Source organism: Pimephales promelas, chromosome 4, assembly GCF_988280905.1.
Source record: "Pimephales promelas chromosome 4, fPimPro1.hap1.1, whole genome shotgun sequence".
Taxonomy (NCBI): domain Eukaryota; kingdom Metazoa; phylum Chordata; class Actinopteri; order Cypriniformes; family Leuciscidae; genus Pimephales; species Pimephales promelas.
Window position 1 is genome coordinate 42,366,025 of NC_142772.1, and position 25,628 is coordinate 42,391,652.

The window sequence follows — 25,628 nt, forward strand, 5'->3', positions numbered from 1 at the left end:
GAAAAGACGGGTGTTCAAAGATAAGCAGACAGGGCGGGAGTGGAATCTGATAGGGATACTGGGATCAGAAGGAGAGGGAGAGGATATAAGAATTACCAGGAAGGCACTATTTAATTTTTTAAAAGACACAAGGTTGTGGAATATAATTTAACTAATTATTAAATGACATGATGACACACACTCCAGTACAATAGGTGGCGGTATGCACCTAAAAGTTGTTTGCAATCCGCCATTAAAGAAGAAGAAGAAGAAGAAGTTATTTTTCGTTCTGTTTGCTCATTAATAAAAAGTTTTAACGAACACCCCGACGGCACCCACGCGGATGAGAGCAACGTTTAGTGTAGCTTAATGTGTACTGTCAACAAAAATGCCGATTTCCACACAACAAAAATGGCGGCGGTGAGAAACCAGCAGTCAAGAAAACATCTGATCATCTGATGTCGACAGATCAGGTAATTAAACGCTGTTATTATATTTTGATTATAAAGGAGGCTGAAATAATGATTTTTTTTTGCATGACACTTTGGCATTACAGTACAGATAGTTCTTTCGGCATTATCCTGAATATTGCGGATATTCATGTGTCATATAACTTGAGACGGACTCTCGGGAGCGCGCGTAAATGTCACATGATTTTGATTTCCCTGGCAAAAAGTGTACATGTTTTCATAGGCTTTTCATAGACAGTTTTGTTAAGCTGTTCACACATTGGCAATAAAAATGTGATTCATATTTTTTATACAACACAAATCTTATAACCCCTTTTAAACTTTTTTTTTTTAATCTGAGAAATTTGGCTTAATAAATAACATTGACTACAGAAACATAGTCTACTAACAACTTCAGGCTAATTGAAAATTGCACAAAAAAAAAAAATTCCCCCATGTTTGTAGCCTACTGTTTCCTTTTGTGTTTATTTGTTCTTCAAGAGAAAATAGAGCTGAATTAAGATAGTATGTTGCTGTTGACAAAAATACACAGATTAATTTGGGGTTGTAAGCATTGCAGTTGAAACTCCAAGGATGTGAACTTTTCTGTTGACATCTCATAATTACATAATTACTGTGATTCTGACACAACGTAAATGCAGCACTTAATGGATTTTTACCTCACAAATCCTACTGCTGTTGTAGTGTGGTCTGAAGGCACTGACATGTCAGGTACAAATCTGAGCTGGGATGAATCCCTCTCATGTGAAGAGATGAAGGGCTTTGTCAGGTCAAGTGTTTGCGAATAATGTGTGATGGGCTGATGTTAAATTTACGAAGGCTTCCACAACTCGGTTGGGTTTCTGTAGCCACAGCTGCACTGTGGGAAACAGGAAATCTCAATATTATTCCTGCTCACTCTCAGAGATGCGCTAAAGTGAGAGAAAAAAAGTAAAGGGTAGACTTCAAGACAGCCTTAAAGTAAGGGTGATTTAGTGTACGCATTACTGGCTCTTTAGCAGAAATTGGGCGTACTAGTCTACTGTTTTTTTCTAATAAAAGTAGCATGCTGTTTGTTTACTGTGAAAAGTATGCAAAGTGAATATTATGCATTGCATAAGGAAACTACAAAATGTGCAAAGCAAAACACTGCATGCAAATGCTATCTCACAATGCAGTCAGTTTTTAAATGTAATTATTCAGCCAATTATTTTGCTTATTTGATTGGACTGCTAAACATTAAGACATTTGTGCATACAAATGAATATTTGCAAGGTGTGTCATGTACTGTTTATTAAATAGCTAGTATACAATATATGATGTGCAACACGTATTAAGCAGTATGCAAGTATTCTGTTCAAACATAGCCGTTTTCTGCTGCATTAATAGAGACACAAATATACAGACCCTGCCATCCAACACACTGTGTGAAATGAGGAGGCCATTGAACCCTCGTACCCCAAACTTAGAGCGAGAGGAGGGAGTAAAGAGGGTGCCGTGCTTCCCGGGGAGTGTGCTGACTGAGGTACTGTGTGATTTCAGTGACCCAAATCCCATAACTGCCTTTCCAGGTCTACTTAAAGAGAAAAATGGGTGAGATACTTTTAAATGGGGTGGTTGAGTTTAAAATGAGCCGCTCTTCTTCTTCCCTAGGCTATGGCTGTAGCTAATATGTTGGTGGACTTTTTGTCCCTGCCTCTAGTTGAAATGGCCCAAATTAACCGCTACTGATGAGCCGTAAGTTGATGGATATTACCCGGTCTATATGGCCTACAAATGTAAAATGTAAACCAGTAACTCAATATTTAACAGCAGAATCATCATCATCAAACTTCAGAATGCATTATGTAACTACAATTCCTCTCGTCTATGTGTGTGTATTTGAATGCGTGTGGCTTGTAATCAGCGGAGCACATACATATATCATTTTCATTCTGCTTACCTGTCGTCTCAGTCATGTGTAAGTCGAAAGTAAACAACATTTATCATTGCATGCAAATGACCGATTTTGTATCTTAGTATCAACAAAGAAGGCCATTCAACCAGTCTGGTTTCTGGCCTCAGATGAACTGATACAGGAAATTACAGCCATGTTCTTTTCCCATGTTTTTCTCGTTAAGCAAACTATAAGCATAAACACTTAAAAAGCGTTGGAATGTGTCACAATGGCCAATTAGTGGGGCAAATCTACACCTATACAGTATGTATAGAGAGCGTGTGTTTAGACAGTTAGTTTGCATGGTTAAACCTTCTCAGAAATGTTCTGTTTTTTGTTTTTTAAGTTAAAGGGATATTTCACCCCAATTTTTTTTAATTTTGTCATAATTTAGACTACTCGCACTCGCATGTCGTTCCAAACCCACAAGACCAAGTTCATCTTTGGTACACAAATGAAGATCTTTTTGATGAAATCTATGAGCTTTCTGTCCCTCCATTGACAGCTACTTAACTACCACTTTGACACTTCAAAAAGTTCATAAAGTGGTGGTAAACCAATCCTTATGAAATGAATTGAGCGTTTTAGTCCAATTTGTCTGAAGAGACTTGATTGCTTTATATGATGAACAGATTAAACAGAATTTATTCACATTTAAACTATGATCAGAGAACATAAACAGAAGCTCAACCGAACCTGTTTGACACACAAGAACAAACCTCATTGGTTCTTGATGAAACTCAAATGTGCTGCGTAACATGAGAATGAACCTCATTGGTTCTTGCAGAAGCTCAGAGGTGCTGCGTAACATGAGAACAAACCTCATTGCTTGAAATTCCATTTACCACAAATTAGGGCTGAACGATTAATTGCATTTGCGATAAAATCGCGATATGATGAAACGCGATTTTGTAATCGCAAGAGCTGCGATTACACTGGTCACGTGACACGCGAGAGAAAAGCAGTCTGCAAGATAAAGCATCAACTTGCCACGCTACGTGGTCTGGAGAAAAGAACAGTTTATTTTTAATGTATGTGATATTGTGTTATTTATTCTCTCCTCTCCTCAACAATCCTGGATCGATTCAGAGAATTTCAGAATCGAGTCTGAGCTTAGTTTTTAAACACAGATGCGTGATGACGCTGCGCGTGCTTTAGAAACGAACCGTGTTCTGAATCTGCTTGCTTCTATTTTCTCGCTCTCTCTCTTCCTCTTTCTCACTCACACACACGACACCGTTAGAACCTTCCAAAACATAGTAACGTTATTTCATAAAGTTCGGGATTGAACCGAATTACAAGGACATTCGCGGGCTTCATTGAACAGGTTTTGCTGCTTTGCTTGATGTTATAACGTTACACTTGCAGTGCTCTCTCCCGCGGGAATTTTCTTTACAAATGCTTCACAGAGGCATGATTTATGTCTTTTGGAATGCAGTTGGCTTATATATTAAAACCATGAAAATCACTGAGAAGGCTGCTTTCATTTTAAAATACTAACGCGTGCTTTGTGAAGAGCGCTCGTGCATGCGGCCGTGAGCGACTCATTGGTAAATGTACTTGCATGTCAAAATGCTTTTATGACGCGAAATTAATGTAAACACGGTCCGTTATATCTTAAACCAACAGGACAAACCACATTTACAATTTCAAAAGAGATATATGCATTAGTGTGAATGCAGCTTATCATATCTAAACTGAGGGGAAATCACTCCAGCTCTTGAATGAAAAACATTCAGACAGCCTACTTTTAAATACTGAGAGCACTCTTTGTTTATTGCTTGTAATGTTTTTTTTTGTTTCTCTTTATTTACTAGCTTTTATATTTTGAAGCTATTTATATAGCCTATTTAAAATTCTTAACATGTAATTGGTTTAATTAAATGTTTTTTTCATATCTATTTTTTAAAGTATGTGTTTTTACACATGTAATTAAATACATATTTTAAGAGTTATTAAGATTAATTAATAAGAAAAAAAGTAGATCGGATCATGAGCCATCTAAAGATTCCCATCCCTACTGTACAATGATTTATTGCTTGTCTTTGTCGACTAATACAGAAGGTAAATAACTTTTTTTTTAAATCGCATATTAAATCGCAATCGCAATATTGGTTAAAAAAATCGCAATTAGATTATTTTCCAAAATCGTTCAGCCCTACCACAAATCATGTGCGAGTTGATGAATATAAATGACTAAAATAAATCATATATAAAGTGATTGTGTCTCTTCGGAAAATTAGAATTCGTTTTACGATCTCTTTTTGGAGCGTGAAAGTGGTAGTTGCTTATGTGTCAACAATGCTACAGAAAGCTCTCAGATTTCATCAAAAATATCTTTATTTGTGTACAGAAGATGAACCAAATTCTTACAGGTTTGGAATGACATGAGGGTGAGTAATTAATGACGAAATAAAAATGTGTGAGTGAGTCCCTAACACCTTTTAAAGTCTTGACTTGATCTGATCTGACTGCTTGCTTCATGCACTGTTTTTTGAGCCTTCACTAGGTAATTTTTCAGCTTAGATGTTCAGGTGACCCACCTGAAAATCGCTAATGTAGAGCTTTAGCTGTTTGTCCTAAGTTGATGATGAGTATCGTTAAATGCTAAGGCCAAATGGCGGTAACTTGGATTTTGAGGTTTACCTGTAACTCTCAGGGAGGTGTAGTCTACACCATTATTGTAGTAATTTTGTGGTAAAACACCTTTGGCTATATCCGCTTCTTGTGTGGTTAAGGTTAAGTCTAACGTGCAGTGTCAGTACGGAAGGAGTTGATTTATGGGTGACTAATAAGCAGTGTGGTTATTTTCAAAGAACAGTACAGGCCGTCTCAAAATGAAAGAGACAAACAGAGAGACGAAGCGAAAATTGAGACTCATAAACAACTGACTCATGCTGTTTTGGATGCACACCAGTGGTAATTAGCTTTCAAGAATTTAAATTCAACGTGCTAACGCCTTTGGTTTCTGTTACCAGATTCTGCCTCTGTTAAACTACTTCACAAGTCATTTCAAAACCAAAAATAGCTAATGAGCACAGTCACTTTAACTCAAGAGTCTTAAATTCTAAGGGCTTTCAATGTAGATTCGTGATGAGTGCAATCTTATTTTGAGCTGCTTGTAACTTAACCCCCTCCCCCTCCCACCATTATATACAACCATTAAGGGTTTTTAAAAAGGATTTTTTTATGCAAGTAAGTATGTTATGGAAACGTATTTCAATTTAAAATAAAATTTCGATTTAAATATATTTTAAAAATGTAATTTATTCCTTTGATGCAAAACTGAATTTTCAGCATCATTACTCCAGTCTTCAGTGTCACATGATCTTTGCGAAATCATTCTAATATGCTGATTTGCTGCTATATTATTATTATTATTATTAATGTTGATAACAGATATGCTGCTTAATATTTTTCTGTAAATTGTGATTACAATTTTTTTTTCTCAGATTCTGTAATGAATAGAAAGTAAAAAATCACTGCATTTACACCCACCAACCTGCCAAATGTGTGTGGATTTCAGCAGTGGGGTGTAATAGATTCACTCATATAATATTCATATCCTATGATATCTCGTGATATGAATTTTAGATATGACATAGCCTTTATATTTTTTGATAGTAAGTCTTTTAAAAGTACTCCGACAGCTATTTCATACTCAAACCCGCCTACCCCACTTACTTGCTCGTTTCTTTTGCTCCGGATGAATATTGTTGGTGTTACAGGACTTCAATTTTGGCGTTGGATTGTGCATAATTTTACTCATTCCCACAGATTTTATGCTCACACCCAAAGTATGCTAACATAAAGCCACCTATCAGTACTAAATTGAGTTCTTTTTTGCTGTTTATTGTGCTTAAACATTTAAATACGCATAAAATAATGTCAATATCCTTGGCGAGTATTCATGTAAACACAGTCAGTTATGTTTTAAGTGAATGTAAAAATTTAGAAAGAAAATGCATGTGTAACTTTATAATTGATCTGTGTGTAGCCTAATATACCTGCTGCTAAATTATGAGACAATAGCCTATTAAAAAGATTAATGTTTCCATCGACACGTTTTTATCCGAATTAAGTGATATCGAATGAAAAATACCTTATGGAAAGTGTAAAATTTGATTAAATTTCATGAATATCGACTAAAATGAAATATGTTCGGTTTCATCGGATTTTATCATGATCGATATACGGCTAATGCGATAAAAGCTGATGGAAACGTTATTTGCCGAATAAATAATGAATTGCGATTAAGTTTTAGGCCCTTTTATGGTTGCAACACGCAAGAAGACGAGTTCATTTCCGGCCAGTCCCGCTCTGTTTGCGCAATCAACAAAGACAGATGTAAGTGGACAAAGTAAAAAAAAAAATGCTTCAACCAAAGGGTTTCCGTGAAGTATTGTCAGAATTGTGGCCAGTGAAAATGCTGAGTGGCTAATTTTGGAAAACCACACTAGCCACAGTGGCTGGTGAGCAATAGCGTTAATGTCAAACCCTGTTAATATATGTTTCTTTGTGTCTCTGTGTATGTCTTTAATTTTAAGAAAAATATTAGACAATTTATTTTGCATTTGCATAATGAATTGCATTTGGGGACTGCATGAAGTCAAACTTCTAGAAGTCTAGAAACGTTCTTATTTAGAGTATGTTTCAAGCCCCCTTTGTTAACAGTTCTTCCTTAAGGTGCTCTAAGCGATGTCGGGTGACGTCAATTCTTGTTGACGTTTAAGTATTGTCAAACAAAACGGAGGCTAGCTAGACCCTCCCTCCTCCTCATCCGTGTACTAACCCCCCCCCCCCCCAAACCCCACCCCCAAATCCTTCTTGTCAGTTATTGGCTGGAACAGTTTGTTATGTTTCGTGGTGCGGGTTGGCCCAGTTTGTTTTTGTTGCCGTTTGTGGAGCTTGGGGTGTCTGCAGAGACTGTGTTTTCAAGGGACAGGCAGCTAGCGGATAGTGAGGAGATGTTTGCTGTATGTGACAAAAAATGTTTTGGCCTAAAAAACGGATGACATCGCTTAGAGCACCTTTAAAGTAAATAGTTTTCTGTGCGTGTAAGTTATAAATTGCTATAAGACCCCCTTAAAAAGCAATAGACAACAATTATAGGCTCTTTGTAGGTTACTGGGTGAGGACTAGTCACACTCACTGCAAACACAGTAGATCCAGGTTGGTTGAGTGTACAGGTGTCGGTCCAGACATGTTCCTCCAGCTGCTTGAAGTGCATCAAAGTGCCGTGTAGTAGTCTGAGACAAGCTAACAATACACGCAGACCTGTGCAGGTAGACAAGGCCCTTGTTTGAGAGGGGGGGTGAATGAAGGATTTGGTAAAATCACTCAGTTTGAGAAAGACATGGGGAATGAGGAACCACACAAACTGCAGGTGTGCAGCGTCTTTCCAGACAGCTGTCTGCACACAAACACGCACATGCACATGCACATACTCATTCACTAATACATTTTCTTTTAGACGTTTACTTATTGGTGGCAGCTGCCTGACTTTCTCAGGCGTTCGTAGAAGTGGGATTACAGGGCTTTTATGAAAGCAGATCCTGTGTTTATGTGTGTGCATGTGTGTGTTTGTGCTCTACCACCAATGACGGCGCAGTGCAACTCCATCACATCCATAAACACATTCTCCAGCCTTCACATGCACAGCAGCAGGGATTACAGAGGCTCACTTTCACTCGCCCTACATGTACACATTTGCTGAAACACATAAAAGTATGTTAATGTTATAATCTTAGTTATTTCGAATTTTAAACACTCATGTCTTTCCAAAGCTGTATGACTTATTCATCCTTGAATGGACACAACACAACATGAAAAATGTTAAAGAATCTATTGATTTTTTTTTTCTCTATGACAATTTACAGTGAATGGGGACTGGAGTTGTCAAGATTCAAAAAGGTTGCAAACACATCATAAAAGTGGTTCATACTTCTGAAGCTGCAGTTGTCATTCACTGTTAATGGTCCCCTCCTGTGAACAATGGAGATTAGTCTGACTCATGAATGAATCGTTCAAACTGGGTTTTAGCAGATTGTCTTAAAAGGATAACACTTTATTTCAATAGTCCACTTCAGAATTCTACTAACTACAAGTAACGTTGCAACTACATGTCAACTACCTCTCATTATACCATGGTCTGGGTCAATACTCAATTCTGATTGGCTGCAGGGTGTCCATTAAAAAGTGATAGAGGACACCTAGTAAAGTCTGGTGAAACTGACTGTTTACCATTCGAAATTAATAAATAAATGCACTGCCTACATCAGTTGTGAGTAGAGGCCGACCGATAAAGGATTTTGATGGCCGATACGATACAAATATTTGTTGGTTTTAAAATCCGATATTCCGATATATCGGCCGATATATATATATATATATATATATATATATATATATATATATATATATATATATTTTTTTTTTCAGAAACGCGCAATTAAACATTAACAGATTTCCCTAACATTAGTTATTTGTAGTTATGTATGAGTTTTAACTAAAATAATATGATAATGCATTAAAAATAATCTTGTTTCTTTTATTTTCACAACAGAACAGACTGTTGATAGTGGCATTAGCTAGCTTTGTGGTTAGCTAGTCTATGATGAGCCATAATTTAGCAATGGATTGCATCATACTGCTAATTGTAAAACATACATTTTCAATATAACAGGCCAAGGAGAGATGATACGATGATACGCTATTAAAGAAATACTTCAGTCACATTGTTAAAAGTTAAAAGGACAGTCAGTCAACTACACCGTAACAACGTAACGTAACTATTACTAGCTAATTCCGCTTCACTCTCGGCTTATTTAACAGCAGCAAAACTGGACATGATATTCACAAATTTTGTCATGCTAATTTGAGTTAAGAGAACTGATGGGGATGTTCTTTTAATTGATATTCAAGCAATGTATGTCTCGTGACCAACTCAACGAGTGTTGCCAACAGGAACGGTGTAGAGCGCCCTCTGGTGGACAAACTATATAACTCCAACACTCATGACATGGTTCAAGCATGTTTCGTCTGTTTTTATTTTATTTTTGACATTCATTTATCGGCCATTCTAACTGCCGATACCGATAGTTTGGAAAATGCCCAATATCGGCCTGCCGATATATCGGTCTGACTACCTGTTGCTATGGTTACTCACAACTAGAGCCAAAGTATCCGTTTATCCATCTACGAGCTGAGCGGACTATTGTATTCTATTGTAAAAGTAACTAAAATATAAACTAATGTCACTTGTTATTTGGCAAGTGACCTTTTTATAAGTGGGCTAATGCCCTTCGAGGTGTCCATTGTCTAGGTATTAATGGACTCCACTGCGTGTTGCACGGTTCACGTCTCGCCGTCATCCATTAATACCTTACAATGGACACCTCGTCGGTCATTAGCCTAGTATTAGTACACAGCGTGCTTAATATCTGCTAACACTTTATTTTGATGGTCCCTCAACAGACTGGACTATACTGTAAGTAACTTTTCAAGGACATGGCAACTTAGGGCCAATCCCAATTCTACCCCTTACCCCTTCCCTTTCCCCTAGCCCTACCCCTTCGCCTTCCCCTTGACCCTTGAAACAGAGTGGCAATGCGTAGGGGTGAAAATATTCCCCTAAGAAATGGGACACCACTACGCCTCCGTTAAACGTCATTATAAGTCGTCGCTAGCGCCTACGTCACAGGATATGCGCCGATGTTTATCACAACTTCCAAGATCCCGTCGACAGCTGCAGTTATCTCAGTCGCGTGGGTTACAGCTATTTTCTGGCATCTTGTGAAGTTCGCAGGAAAAAACGGAGACGACGAAAATATGTTGCGGGACTATCGTTAGCAAACTATAGTAATTTTAGCGATTTTTTTTACAAACGTTTCTGTGAAGAAACTGACCGTAAATATGAACACAATATTGAATGTAACATAAAGCAAATCATTATTTGTCGTTATAATACTTATTAAAGCCACAAATACTTAAATTTATGGGTCTCCTTTGTTGCTTGGGCAGCCAGCCTGGGTTAGCAGTGACACTTCTCATACCCCTTCGTTTGAAGTGTGCTCCCGAAAAATCTTCGTTTGAAGGGCTATCTGGCCCTTCTCCCTAGCCCTCCCCCTCCAACCAAAAGAGAATTGGGACAGCCCTACCCCTTCACGTGGACGCGCAAAACGGAGGGGAAGGGGAAAGTGAAGGGGGAAGGGGTAGAATTGGGATTGGCCCTAAATCTACTAACCCTAACCTCTAACCCTAACAGTCTACTAATACTCTAATGAGTAGTTGCAAATGAATGAGCTAGTTGCCATGCAATGCAATGTCTAAAATTAGTGACTCAGAAGAACTGAATGTGCCAAGCAGTCTTATTTTTATATTATTCATATACTGTTATAGTTTTATTTATATTTTCAATACATTTTTAGTAGTTATGTAATGTGATTCTGTCATTTTTGATTAGTTTTATATAATTCTGTTCAGCTTTATTTTTTATTTCAGTAAAAGAGTTTTAGTAATTACAGCATTTTAACTAATTTTATTTCAGTTAATTATCAAGGCAACATTTTTAAACTTTCATTTACGTGTTTGATTTAAGTGTTTCATACAGTGTTTATAAATTTGATTATTCTATTTCAGCTTTATTTGAAATAACCTAAAATAAACTTTATGTGGTTAAAAACACTGAACAGTTGTAATATAGCCTATGAAAAGCGCTGAGCGCAACCGTCTTTGGCTCAGTGCCATGGCGCGCGCGAGAGCATGCAATTTGAATCGGGCAGTTATGTCACGTCACTGTACATTCGCTAGTGCTTAGCAGAAAATGAGAATATTACGAAAATACCAGTTTTGCTGCTTAATATTTTGTGCTAACCTAACATTTTAACACATGCTTGCTGAATACAGGTATTTAAATTATTATTCTATTTCAGCTTTATTTGAATTAGGGCAATTTGATATTCTTCAAAATTACAAAATAAAATAAAATTACAGAACAACCTGAGTGTGAGTAAATAATGACAGAAAAGTCATTATTGGATGAACTTTTACTTTAATGAATTATATTCAACATTATGAAATGACTGCTTGCCTAATGACAGTTTATACTGAGGTTTCCTGGATGAAGCTTTGTGGATTGATGATGCTTTTGTCCGTTGAGGGCTCCACAGGAAAACGCCGTAATTAGGAGTTAGAGATGTGGATCCATCTATTTACTTTCCCTGAGTGATCATTAGTCCGACTGTGACTGTTTCATTAGTCACTGATGAAGCATTTGGCATCAAACTCGCCTTCAGTCTGTTGGGCCTATATCCCACGATCCCTCTGTTCTGGGGACATCATTAGGACATTCGTGGAATGGGAATTACAAAAAACAATTACAAAATTATAATATAGAGCTGGTTGCTGATTATTAGACTGAAGATTAGATCTGCACGTTTTCTGAAGAAATGGCATGTCAGTGTTATGACCGGTTGGCATGATTGCGCTATGTGTAATTCTTAAAATGTTGTAATGATCTAGGACGTTGCATGTCAGCATGTTCTAGGTACAGAGTGTTCTTGGTAGTTACTAGTAGGGTTGGGCCGACTATATCATTATCCATCCATTGAGATGGCTGGCAGTGGCAGACATCACAATGTTTAGACGGTATCAGCTAAACATTGTGATGCACACCCCCCCCCCCTGTATTGCATCAGTTTCTCCCGAAATACATGAACGTAAGTGGCCGATGAACTTTAACCAAGTCAAGTCAAGTCTAGTCAAATATATTTATATAGCGCTTTTCACAATACAGATTGTATCAAAGCTGCTTCACAGTATCAGTCAAGGCAACATCACAGTGTTTGTTTATTCATGAAAAAAGACAATCAAGATTGGTAGAGCTAAACCTCACTGGAGCTCACAGTGATTGGATTTGTTATTTGCAGTTTTCTCTCTCAGTATTACAAGCACACAGACATATTTTTTTTTATAACACACATACTAACCACACTCTGACATCCATACCAACACCAACAAAATATTGTTGCATAATTTATCCAGTTGGCTCTGTAGTATGCCGAAGCAGAAAACAGGAATAAAGCGATATTTGTTTTATAGGCCAAACTTTAAAAAAATGGCACCATCTGATAAAATAATAGTAAAAAATACAATTTTGAAGCCTTGCCATCAGAATGAAAGCCTCTTAACAAAGATTGCATAATTTTATAGTTAACTGTTTTAATGGGTTTCAATGGGGACATTTTTGTCCAAAAGGTGTTGAGAGGGAGTATTTTTTTGTACCCAGTGTTTCCCCTACCATTGTTTTAGGGGGGCGGCCCGCCCCCCCAAAACGACCCCCCGCCCCCCCTAAAATGCTGACGAAATCCAGTCATAAAAAAGGATTTTACATACTGTATATTTTCGAGGAATAAATAGAAAGCGGTTCAGTACACTTGAAATAAAAATCGTGATATAGACTAATGTGTGTGAATATTAAACCACACATACTATTTAAATACGAATCCTGTTCGTATGAATCGTATGTTCCGTGTGAATTAATAGTGCAGCCCAGAGCCGTTAAATATGAATATGTTTTTCAACGGCTCTGGTGCAGCCGACGCGCAGCATTATTTACCACACATACACTGAAGACACACCTGTGACGCTTTAAGGAATAATCCATGTTTTAATTTTAACAGTAAAGCTCATTGTGCAGCACATTATTTGACAAAGTTTATGATAAAATTTGTGTTTTATGGCTTAATTTTATTACCAGCAAAAACACAGAATTAGTGTGAATTTTTTTCATATATCTATATATTTAAAAAAAATTAATAATACATGATTTGAATTATTATACATTCTTTTTGATGTCTAATAATAAAAAAATTACATGCCCGCTCCCCTACAGTAGCAGGTAGTGTAGTGTACTTTTATCCCCCCCCAGGGGAAACACTGGTACCTAATGCAAAATATATTTTTTTAAGAAAATGACGGTGAATTTTTTTTGACGTTAGCTTTAACACAGGCAAAGTGATCAAAAAAACAAAACTGAAAAGGACAAAAATGTCCTTAAGGATGCACAAGGGTTAAAACCTAAAATTAACTTTATGTGGTTAAAAACACTGAACAGTTGTGATATAGCCTATGAAAAGCGCTGAGCGCAACCGTCTTTGGCTCAGTGCCATGGCGCGCGCAAGAGCATGCAATTTGAATCGGGCAGTTATGTCACGTCACTGTACATTCACTAGTGCTTAGCAGAAAATGAGAATATTACGAAAATACCAGTTTTGCTGCTTAATATTTTTGTGCTAACATTTTAACACATGCTTGCTGAATACAGGTATTTAAAAAAAAATAAAAAAAGGTGAAAACCATATGCCAGACCACTTAGAAAAAAAATACACCTCTCCTCAAAACCGTTTGGTGGTTTAATAATTAGCCTACATTTTGTTTGTTTAAAGTGGACTGGATCAGACCGTTTGAGATTTGTGCTGTCGTAAAATTAGTTTTACATATGCTATAGGTATAGAACAAGAAAAAAAAGAAAAATTGTTTAGTTGGTGTTTAGTGAGACCAACTACTACATAGATGGTAAGTGATATGGTACAAGCTATAAGTTAATGTATGTATATATGTGTGTGTGTGTGTGTGTGTGTGTGTGTGTGAAATTCAGAGGGCTCCAGCAGCTGTGATTTATGAGGCTGGGATTCTCTCTGACTGCAGTGTTTAGTGTATGGCTTGCCCTTGTCAGCTCACACTACACAATGCCATAAATTATTGATCATTTAAAACAACAAAGCAAAAACTTGCGTGTGCGCATTGGACAGCGTGTGCATGTGGCTTTTTGTTATGATGTGTATATGCATTTGTGTTTGTGTTTTTGTGTGTGTGTGTGTGTGTGTGTGTGTGGAGAGAGAAAGAGGGAAAATGGAGAGCAAACAATTGATTTACGACGGGGCCATAGAAATTAATTTTACCGTTTAGCGAACGGCTAGTTAATACCCTATGAATCTTCCATGTTTTTACAGCAAAACGATTGACTCTAAATCAAACGCTTCATTTCCCTCTTGAATGCGAAGACAAGACAAAAGTGAAGTGTGTAGGCGGCATATGGCACAGCAAAGTGAAACCTATTTAAAAGTTTTGTGAAATTCTGTTTGAAAGGTTGATTGGGCTATTTGTTGTAGAAAAAGTTTACATTAAATCAAATAATGTCTATTTTTAGCCAAATAAATATTAAACGGCAAGATTTTACAATAGAGAATCACTTTGGTGAGAGTCCAACTAAAAGGATGCTGAGCCTGCTCAGTTTGAACATGATAATGATAATGAAATTGAATATTTTGTTTTTGGTCAAAGCATTTTGGAGACTTTTGAAGGAAAAAATATTTGTTATTCAAAATTATTAGATTTAAGTATTTTTGTAAAAGTTTCAAGAATGTTTCATGTCACCATTACAGTGATTAGTGTTCACTTCAGTGAAGTTTTTGATGTATACGATAGAAATAACTCTATATAACCTTTTTTAGTTTGCTCGACAAACTGATACACAGACTAAAATAATATTTTGCACTTTTTTCACTGACAAATCTAGAAATGGCAAGTAACGCATTGAATTAAACACGAAATTCTAGTAGAAAGACTGAAATAATATTTTCTTGTAAAATGTAATCTAATGATCTTGGTGCATTTAAAACTATAAAAAATATTTTTAACAGTCAAGTCGCCTTGTATATAGCACTTTATACAATATAGATTGATTGTATACACAAACAAAAAGTCATTATTTTTGAGCTTATTATGTTTAATGAAAGTACAGACCAACTTTATTTTAAGTTGAAATAACATTTGTTCCATAAGTTGATCTGGCTGCCACAAGTTTTCTCAGATTTCGATTTTTTTTTCTTAAACAGTGCATAATTTTGCTGTGTGTAAACAAATAAAATAATGTTTTGAAAGCCCCTTAGAGCAACAGTACTTAATTTTTGTACTCTGTACTCATTTTTGGCTAAAACAACATACAAATGACTTTTGTTTACATTAAAAAATGTACACACTTCACATACGTATGATACAGACATTTCTTGTTTTCTCAAAGCATGTGTTCTGTCCCTTCGATATAGAATGAAAAAGTTACGGAAGAAAATTTCATCCTTTTCTTATGAATGGGAAAGAAAGTTCCTGTTCGGACCTGCACAACCCAATAAAAGACTGAGACAATTAAAATCTTGTTTCCTGGAGACAGCCCACAGATATGCTGTGAGCTCCTCAGGTGTTTACTTGCGGTGTGAGTGCATGTGCGTTTCCTCCACACACCCTGGAATGTGTGCGTGTGTGTAACATGTATGAGAGTTCTGTCTACATGAAGTTCATTGTAAACTGATATTGGCAGCTCCTCTCTGGTAGGTGGTCCCATTTTTGCGGTGGGCCACATATAGTATGTGTGTGTGTGTGTGTATGTTTCTATATGTTTATCAGTTCCGGGCCGGCACTTGTGGTACCCTTTAGAGGCAGGGTTAAATTCTGAGCAAATGTGTGTAGGTTACAGTGTGTCTCTCCGAAACTCTTCCCCAGGGATGGAGGCTGGTCTGGCTGCCTCTCAAAGACAGCCTTTTTCTCACTTATCCTGGGGGAGCTTCCCCTCCCTCCTGTTCTGAAATTTATGCAAAGACAATACTCTCTAATTGCAGTATCACATTACCAGCACATTCTTTCAAAGGCCATTACAATTTGCTGATGTAAAACCCTAGCATTTCTCACAGACAGACAGAGAGACAGAATGAACGAGGGAATGAAAGAAACATAAATAGAAAGAGATTATCATTATATGTGAGTGCCTCTCTATCTCTTTCATCCATTAACACTGGGGATTTTCTTTTGGCATGCAACTTGTCCGGCACCATTTGCTGCTGAACCGACTTTTTGTTGAACTTGAACCACCAACCTAACCCAGAACACCCCAGTGATCACATATGTTCTAAGAAACGACTCAGATCACCTTAGCAATGTAAAAATATACAGTAAACATAAAAATTAGGGCTGTCAAATCGATTAATGAAAGTTTGTGGTTATATAATATGTGTGACTGGTCCATTTCTCTTTAATGGCTGTGTGAAGTTGCTGGATATTGGCAGGACCTGGAAACACCCCAAACATGCTCAATGGGTGACATGTCCGGTGAGTATGCTGGCCAGAACTGCATTAGTCCTTAGTTCGATTACAGGCCAATACAATTATGTATTTGTAACCCTATAACTAAAAATAAAAAGGTGAGGCATTTAATTGGATATTTTTATTGTGCCATTGATTTTCACTTGTTATCTCTTTCCACTTTTTCTTGTGCGGGGGTCAAAATACGTTCTTCGTTAATAATTTGTAAGTTGAGTAACACTGGAGTTTGGTTTATTAAATATGTTATAATCAATAAATATGCATGTATGGAAGAGAGAGGCCGCACTTTGCATATACAGTTTTATTACACATATTTATTATGTGTAATAAAACTGTATATGCAAAGTGCGGCCTCTCTCTTCCATACATGCATTGTCATTATTAGGCCAGCACTCTTAAAACAATTTGAGATATAAACTTTGAGTGAAGCCTGCTCCAACCTCCATTTATTCATAATCAATAAATATGAAATAGTGTGATTTCATAGAGGTTTGACACTTAGGCCTAATTGAAGACAACATTATGTTAACGGTATACTCCACTTTTTTTGGAAATAGGCTCATTTTACAACTCCCCCAGAGTTAAACAGTTGGGTTTTACCGTTTTCGAATGTATTCAGCCGATTTTTGGATATTTAGAAGAATATCAGTAACCAGACAGTTTCTGGTCCTATTGACATCCATAGTTTCCTTCTGTAACTCTGGGGGAGTGGTAAAATGAGCCTATTTCCAAAAAAAGTGGAGTATCCCTTTAAGGTTTCGAGAAGTTTTTGTATACTGACCAAAAGAGTCAAGAAGTTGGCTACATCGGTTTCTGACAGAAATTCTTGGGTTATGAAACCGATTGTTACAGCAGCTGTCCGGGTGGCTGGTCTCAGACGATCTTGGAGGTGAAGATACTGTACTGGATGTGGAGTTTCTGGGCTGGTGTGGTGGTTGCATGTTGGTCTGTGGTCGTGAGGCCAGTTGGATGTCCTGCCAAATTCTCGGAAATGCCTATGGCTACGGCTTATGATAGAGAAATGAACATTCAATTCACAGGCAACTGCTCTGGTGGACATTCCTGCAGTTAGCATGCCAATTGCAGACCCCCTTTAAAAGGGTCACCATCCCGAAATCAATTTAGTTGGAGCACAGAAAACAACCCAAAAGCAGCAGCCTACACTGCCTAGTTTAGTTTAATAATTTGCATATTTATTATTGTTTTTTAGTGTTCAGATTATACAGGTTTTTCCAAATGTTATTTAATAAAAATACTGGTATATTTTTTCCTCTCAAAATAAATTTTTTCACCCCAAGCTTGCCCCCGTGATGGAATCACGATACGAATCGAATCGCTGGTCAAAAATCGTGATACGAACTGAATCGTGGGTTTGGTGTATCGTTACAGCCCTAGAGATTGCTGAACCTCTTATCATTAATTGCTGAGTGCACTCCACTTGTGTTTATTAACTGAACTTTGTTAATAAAACATCATATATATATATATATATACAGTATATATATATATATATATATAAATAAAAAAATAACTATATATTTTTTATTCTAAAATATTTTATTTTTATATTTAGTGCTGGGCAACAATTAATCACACATCCAAAATAAAAGTTTGTGTTAAAATAATATATGTGTGTGTGTAGTGTGTATAATTATTGTGTGTGTGTGTGTATATATATATATATATATATATATATATATTTATATATACACATATGCAATAAATGTGTGTGTGTGTGTGTGTGTGTGTGTGTGTGTATATATATATATATATATATATATGTGTGTTATTTATGTGTAAAATATTTATATATAATATATATATATACAGTGTTTACATGCAATTGTTTCTTAAATAAATACATGCATATGTGTGTATTTATATATACAAAATAATTACACAGCACACACACGCATATATAATGTAAACTCAAACTTTTATTTTTGATGTGATTAATCGTGATTAATAGTTGCCCAGCACTAATTGTATAACATTACATTATTGCGGTGTAAAGCTTCTCTCTTCTCGTCTTTTTTTTTTTAACTATGACAGTATAGCTACTTGCATATGAATCTGAGAGAGAGAAATGGTGAGATGAAGATGGACATAGAAGAGTATCAATGGAATATTTTACAGTTCCATTTTAGTTCAAGTAGGTGTATTACAAAAATGAGATGATTCACTGTTTTCCAGAGCGACACACTGCTTGGTCTCCTGGTAAAACACAAACATGACTATACTTCTTTTATGATACAAAAATACTGGCTTTAGACTGTCTGTCCCGCACTGTTTGGACATGTTAAAGGTCGTTTGTGGACAAAGACACGGCTTATCCTCAAAAACCAGTTGGCTGTTCGCCCCATGGATGGAAGTGTAAAACAAGCCAACACCCCCATCCGTCTTTGAAGAAACGGTACAGCTAAATCTCATGGCACACACACCTCACCGCAAAACCACACGCCCTGGCAGAGACTCATCCAGCTGGGCACCTCTCTATAGTATCACACATTCCCTCTCTCTCTTTTCCACTCTCTCCTCTTAAGTGGTTTCCATTATCAAGATTGTTCATTTCAGATGCGATGCATGGTCGAATCTTTTTTTCTGCCCGGGGGTTTTACGTGTCTTTGTGCTTTCAAAGCTGTCTAAACAGACAACACCTGAGAAGCAAGGAGGATTATGGGCCTTTGAGGGTGGCGGGTGCACATGTGCGATGCAGTGTCTGAGTCAGATCTAATATCGGTCGGGCCCGTTCACCTAAGCCTGCTTTATTGGGTCGTCTTTCTATTCCTCTAATGTGAGCATTAAGCACTGCCTCGTGCATTGTGCGTGTCACGATGGGCCGACGGGTGCGGGGAGGAGATGATACGAGGATCAGTGTAAGATTAAGACGAAAGCAAACCCCTGTAATTAAAAGGTTGCAAATCGAATTTGAACTATGATGTGTTTGAGTGCTTGTGTCCACATGGTAGTAGTTTGGAGGAAGTCAGAATATGAGAGATTAACCTTATTATGTTTGTCTCAAAGCTTTTCATACCAGTGTCTGGCTAGATGGGAACAGCCATGATGAAGAGTCTGAATATGTTGATTACAAAAGGAATGCACACAACCCTTAGGGATACACCAAGATTCTGTCAAATTTACAGGCGGAAAAATGGCAGCTGTAGTTACCAGAACTTTAGCGTATTTTTTTTTTAAGTTTAACAGATTGATTCAGTACTAAAACTTAGTAACTGAAATAATGCTATTATTACTCAAATATGTTTATAAGGGAACTTACTTTTTTAACCAACTTGCCGGTTCTTAAGAGTTAAAATTACGGTCACAGAAATGAAAATTGCCATTGTTCACAACCACTAAATTTGTATGACTTTCTTTGTTTGATAAAGAAATTGGTTGGAGTGTAATGGTTTTCCATGCAATAACAATGAATGAATGAGGACTAAAACTTTCAAGAATCATAAAAGTAGTTAATTTGACTCCTGTGATGTATTTCAAGTTTTCTGATGATAAAGAGACTGAAATTTAAGTCATTGGTCTCTGAAAAGACAAGTAGTGATTTTATGATCGTATTATATTACATATTATTATTACAAATAACAAATGTATTACATTTTAATTAGGGGTGCACGATTCAGAAAATGTCACGATTCGATTCGATACCGATTTTTTTTGTCTCGAGATTCGATTCAAAATCGATTCTCGATTCAAAAAACGATTCGCAGGTCTACATAAATGTAGTTTACTTTTTCCTATGTGATTGATTGCAGTAGACATAATTTAAAATAAAAGTTTGATATTACTTTATATGTCTTCATACAAAAATAAAAACTTTTGCAACTAAAAAGTGCGAAGTGCCAAGCTTTGGCCAGCTTTTAAATACATTTAATTCAAGTTTAAAATAAAACTTAAATAAAAAGCTTTTACATTTAGCTTTAAAGTGCTATAGTCAGATCAAACAAACAATTATGCTAAATGTGGTTTAAGGAGTAGGCCTACTTCAGCTACCAGGTTGACTGTTGAACTGTGAACTCGACTGGGCACATTGAACTTCCTAAAAATATATACTAATTTCATAGAACCCTTGCGAAAATATTTTCAATAGATTTAAAAAAGCCACCGCTACTGGTAACATCTATGGTTAGATTGATTTGTTTAGATCCAGTGAAGTCGTTCATAGGCGCGTAATTTGCGGGTATCTCCAGTTAACTAGCAGAGCATTCATTTAGTTCGCTATTAAATAAGAGACCTGTTGTTTTTGAAATCAAGCTGAGCGCTCGTATCCGCTGCGATCAGTGTCATGGATACAGTGTTCTCTGTGGCTCGCGCAGTCTTCTCTCGGACGCGCGCTTCAATCTATCGCCGTTGTGGAGACTCCGGTGAAATCACAAAATAAAATGCACACAAACGTGATGAACATATTCGGTTTTGATGAGAGAGAGAAAAAACTATACGAGTGCGGTTTAGAACCCGTCACCTCTGACACGCTTGGCAAAAGATCTACAGAACTCAAACATAAGATCTGCGGATCGATGCATTTATTTACTCGTTGAGCAGAGTGGCTGCACAGTTTGACCAGCGGGCGGCAAGAACTTGCAATAACTATATCAGACCGGCCCTCGCAGCCTCGAAACCATAGAAACACTACCGGACCACCAGTAAAAGTCCCGACTTACCCGATTGCCACTCCGCCCCTGCACGCCATTAAAAAATATAGCCTATGAATCGATTTTTGGAAATCTATGAATCGATTCTGAATCGGTAAAGATTGAATCGCGATTCAAATGTGAATCGATTTTTTTTGCACACCCCTAATTTTAATGAAACCTTTTTTACTTTTTTGGTTCACTTTTAAAGTTGACACAAGTTTGAAAACATTCCACATGAATGACTTGTTCACAAATCAGATGAATCGAAAAACACAGAATTTTTGTGTTTTAGATGAGAAAGAAAGTCTTACAGTTTTTGAACCACAGGAGGGTGGGTAAAAAATGACACAATTTCATTTATTTGTCAATAATTCCTTTTGGGAATTTGGGTCATCCTGTGTTAGCAGAGTCAGGAATTCCTTGTCCTTTCCTTCGCTCTTTCTCTCTCTCTCTGTCTTTGCTCTTGCTCTGCAGGCAGTAGATGTGTTTATTAAAGCCCACAGAGGCCCAGCAAAGCGAATCGCTGGCCCACGGCTCTACAGCGTTTACCCCCTCTCTCCTCCATATCTGACGCTACGACCCCTCTGTGTCTGTCTACAGCTGTGCTCCTGACTCACAGAGGGCCCTGCCAATCACCCTGCTTTCTGTACTGCCGCTAATAACACACTACACAACCAGATTTCACGACCAGCTACTTTTGAACACGCATCCTGTCTGCACTATATCAACTGTATCTTCCTGTTCATCTTGATTTTTTGCGTGTCTCATAGTTTGTGTCTCATCTTTGTGTTTGACAAATGGATTCTTTTGAATTCTTCAGGTTGTGACTCTTGAAAAGTGTAATATTCAGCCTAAATGTAAAGAAAAAGATTAGACAATGTTGGCGTCCCCACCCCAGCAGATTATTTAATGGAATGGTGGCAGCGTGGGAGATGTGATCTGTTTGTTAATCCTAGAGTGAAACGAGTGCAAACCTGCAACCGACCAATGAGCTCACAGTCATACATGAATTAATGTGAACACTCCAAACTCAGATCCCTATTAGGTAAACCAAAGTAATGTCAGGTTTAGAATACACAGTAATTTTGTCTGTCTATGATGTGTGAGAACCAATGAGGTTCATTCTTCTCATGTTGCTCAGCACGTTTGAGCTCCCGCAAGAACCAATGAGGTTTGTTCTCATGCGTCATACAAGTACGGTTGAGCTTCTGTTTATGTTTGCTGATCAATTTAAATATCAATATTCAATTTTAAGGCATGTTGTGAACATAATGTCAAATTGGTTCTCTTTTTGGTTTATTTAAAAGGCATTTGAGTTTGGTTCTTTCAAAGAGGACACAAGTGTGAAAACTCCAGCTACACTGTAAACGGCTTCATCCTTTAATTCCAGTAGTTGTGCTGGATAAAAGAGAGATAAATGATAAATGACTCCATATTCTGTTTACTGACAATATACTGGTGTGCGCTCATCTTTGTAGTGGGGATTACTCATCCACTTATGTTTGTGTCTTTACAATAGATATACAAACATGACAGTACCATATTTGTTTGATCAGTCTCTTAAATGCTTGCTATAATTTGTTATGGGATCTAAGGCCTTGCTTAGACAGGAATGTGCTCGCATTCTGTCGTATTTGTCATGTGTGAAAAAGATCGATGACTCTAGATCTAAAGATTAGCTGAGTACACTGTACCAAGATTTGTCACCTTTGGCCCAGCAGACGCTTGAAATCCAGCTGGAATTTACTTTCAAAGGTGCTACACCTGAGCACACTTGTACGCAAAATACAAGATTAACTGTGCCCGTCTATTCTGAGCAATATGAATGTAAAGCAAAACAACTCTCATTCTCATAAACGGGTTTGAACAATCCAGACTCTAATGACATTAATGAAAGGAACGGAGAGCGCTAGTTAATTCCGCAAAGTTAACTAACTAGAGCTAACACGCATGCACAGCACAACCATCCCATACTGTGCATATCACACATATTTTTATAAAATGTGTATATATATATATATATATATATATATATATATATATATATATATATATATATATATATATATGTATGTATATATGTATATATATATATATATATATATATATATATATATGTATGTATATATAAAATGTAATAATGTAATGTTAAAAAATAAATAAAATATTTTACAACCCCAAATCCAAAAATGTTGGGACATTTTGTAAAATGTGATTTATTAATGATTAATTTATTTTTTTTTACTGACAAAAGTACACAGAAAAATGTCCAATGTTTTCACTGGACAAATTAGTTGTTATGTAAATATATATATGGTAATAATATTCCTCTTGCAAAACTTCAACAGTTAATATCCTCAATTGCCAAACATTTAAGAAGTGTAATTAAAAGGAAAGTGGATGTGACACAGTGGTAAACATGTCCCGTCCCATCTTTTTTGGAGAGTGTTGCAGCCATCAAAATCAAAAATTATTATATTTATAAAATAAACTTAAGTTGGTCAGTGAAAACCTTTCTGTGTACTTTTGTCTGTTAAAATGGTGAATTAACAAATCACATATTCTTTATTCACATGTAACTTTTCTGGATTTAGGGTTGTAGATATAAATTTTAAAATATTTTTGATTATACATACATATATGCAAAACATTATGAGTAAATTAAAATCCTTGATACTGTCATTCAGTCCCCCCCAGAGGCCTCGTACAACAGAAGAATTTAAGAGTGTGCATTTTATTACAACGTTCGTTGCAAACACTATATTGTGGGTCATAAAGTGGGAGATTCAATTCCTGCTCGTGCCAGATTGGCTTGAAGCTTTTGATGGTAAATGACAGGGTGAAATCTCTAACAGCTAGCATGTAATTTGCCTGGCCCAAATGTGGATGGGCACAAGCCTTACACATCATGTAAGAAACCTAACCTTGGCATTTTTCCGAAAATCTTGTCAGAGAAAAAATTAATGCATTGCCCTCTGGCCCCTCTCTCCTCCTCTGGAAGCGGAATACAAAAGCACTGCCGTCAGAACAGATTCTTCAATCTTAAACATGTTACAGTGGCTTGCCAACTGTTGTAAAAATATAAAGCAAGAGGGGAAAAAAAGAGATTGTAATCGTAAAAAGAGAGCAGAAAAGGCACGGATGCCAAGCTGAATATTATCCCCAGAGTAACGCAGGCGCGCCTTCTAGAATGACTCCACTGCTCGGCACTGTTATTTTATATGGATGACAAATTGCAGGTATCTTCTTTTGGCGTTTACTAGGCTCAGATAGGGCACGCTGCCAAAGTCTGCGGTTGGGTCTTACTCTGAATTCGTCTGACTACTCCATCTGAAAAAACACAAACACACACATACACGCACATTGTGTAGCGTGACACTCACTTTTACATGTCCGGTCTGTCAGCCCCCACTCTCGCCTACCACACACCCTGAGAATGTACAACTGAAATCTGACATTAAATATAAGATTATAATAGCTCATGCACTGATGAATGAGTTGATTTTTGCAAATCAGGCGTGTCAGTAGATTTTTATTTTATTTTTTTAGCAGACACTAACCACACCTATGCATTTAGTTTGGTCTTCGGAGTTTATCTGCAAGATAGTGCTGATGGTATATGCATCTAGATTGTTGCAATCTTGACAGCCCACATTGACAAACATTGATGTATGCAATTCTTGTCATTTTTGTAAGATATTTAACATTAGCTTGTGTAGATTAGCACTGGGAAGAATGCTTGCCCATTGTTTGAGGCTGAATCTGGTTTTGGCAGTTACAACTGTGAAGTACACATTGTGAAACTAAACTGAAACTATAGAAATTTTGTACATATTAGAGAGGTAGGCTAACTTCCACAGTGTAAAGGGTCTAAAAAATTGTACATTTCTTTCTAAATTCATCACTTTTTTTCTGTGAAGTCAATCTATAGGCCTGCATCTTCTGTTTGTTCAGTAGATTATAATTGACCGTTCGGAAAAGACCCGCCCCCTTTAGTGTTGCTATGTTCGATAAGCCATGTCGCTCTCACGCCACATGTTCTCAAGCAGTGAAAAATACATCGCAGAGCAGAGAGGACATTTTTTTAAAGAAATTTAAACAATAAATACCATTTTGTGGCTCTTTAATGTGTCTGACAGATCGCTGTAGCACCTAAAGCTGCTCATGAACCGATCATCTCTTTCTTCTAGTTATTTATAGCATCAAATAAACATGAATGAACATCAGAAGGAATGTTGTTTTTTTATGCGGCGAATTATCGTAAATACGAGTTTCCAAGTTGGAAATTGGACATGAACAAGTTAAAGCTTAATATTTTTGTGGAAACTGAGCATTTTTTTAAGGTTCTTTTTTTATAAAAGAAAGTTTAAAACAGCATTTATTTGAAATAGAATAAAAAAAATGTAATTAGAAAAAATAAATAGAAGTCTTCACTGTCACTTTAGATGCATTCCTGCTGAA

The 25,628-nt window shown here is 36.8% G+C and overlaps 1 protein-coding gene across 2 annotated transcripts in view; it reads left to right on the forward strand.

The window, feature by feature from the left end:
* The first annotated feature begins 241 nt into the window (after positions 1 to 241).
* sema4c (sema domain, immunoglobulin domain (Ig), transmembrane domain (TM) and short cytoplasmic domain, (semaphorin) 4C) overlaps positions 242 to 25,628 on the forward strand; it is a 357,189-nt gene continuing 331,802 nt past the window's right edge. The window contains exons 1-2 of one of the 2 annotated variants that reach the window (XM_089130540.1): positions 242 to 452; positions 1,818 to 1,953. The gene's annotated coding sequence lies outside the window, so the exon portion shown is untranslated. The remainder of the gene's footprint in view (positions 453 to 1,817; positions 1,954 to 25,628) is intronic. The other variant, XM_089130539.1, reaches the window with a different exon arrangement.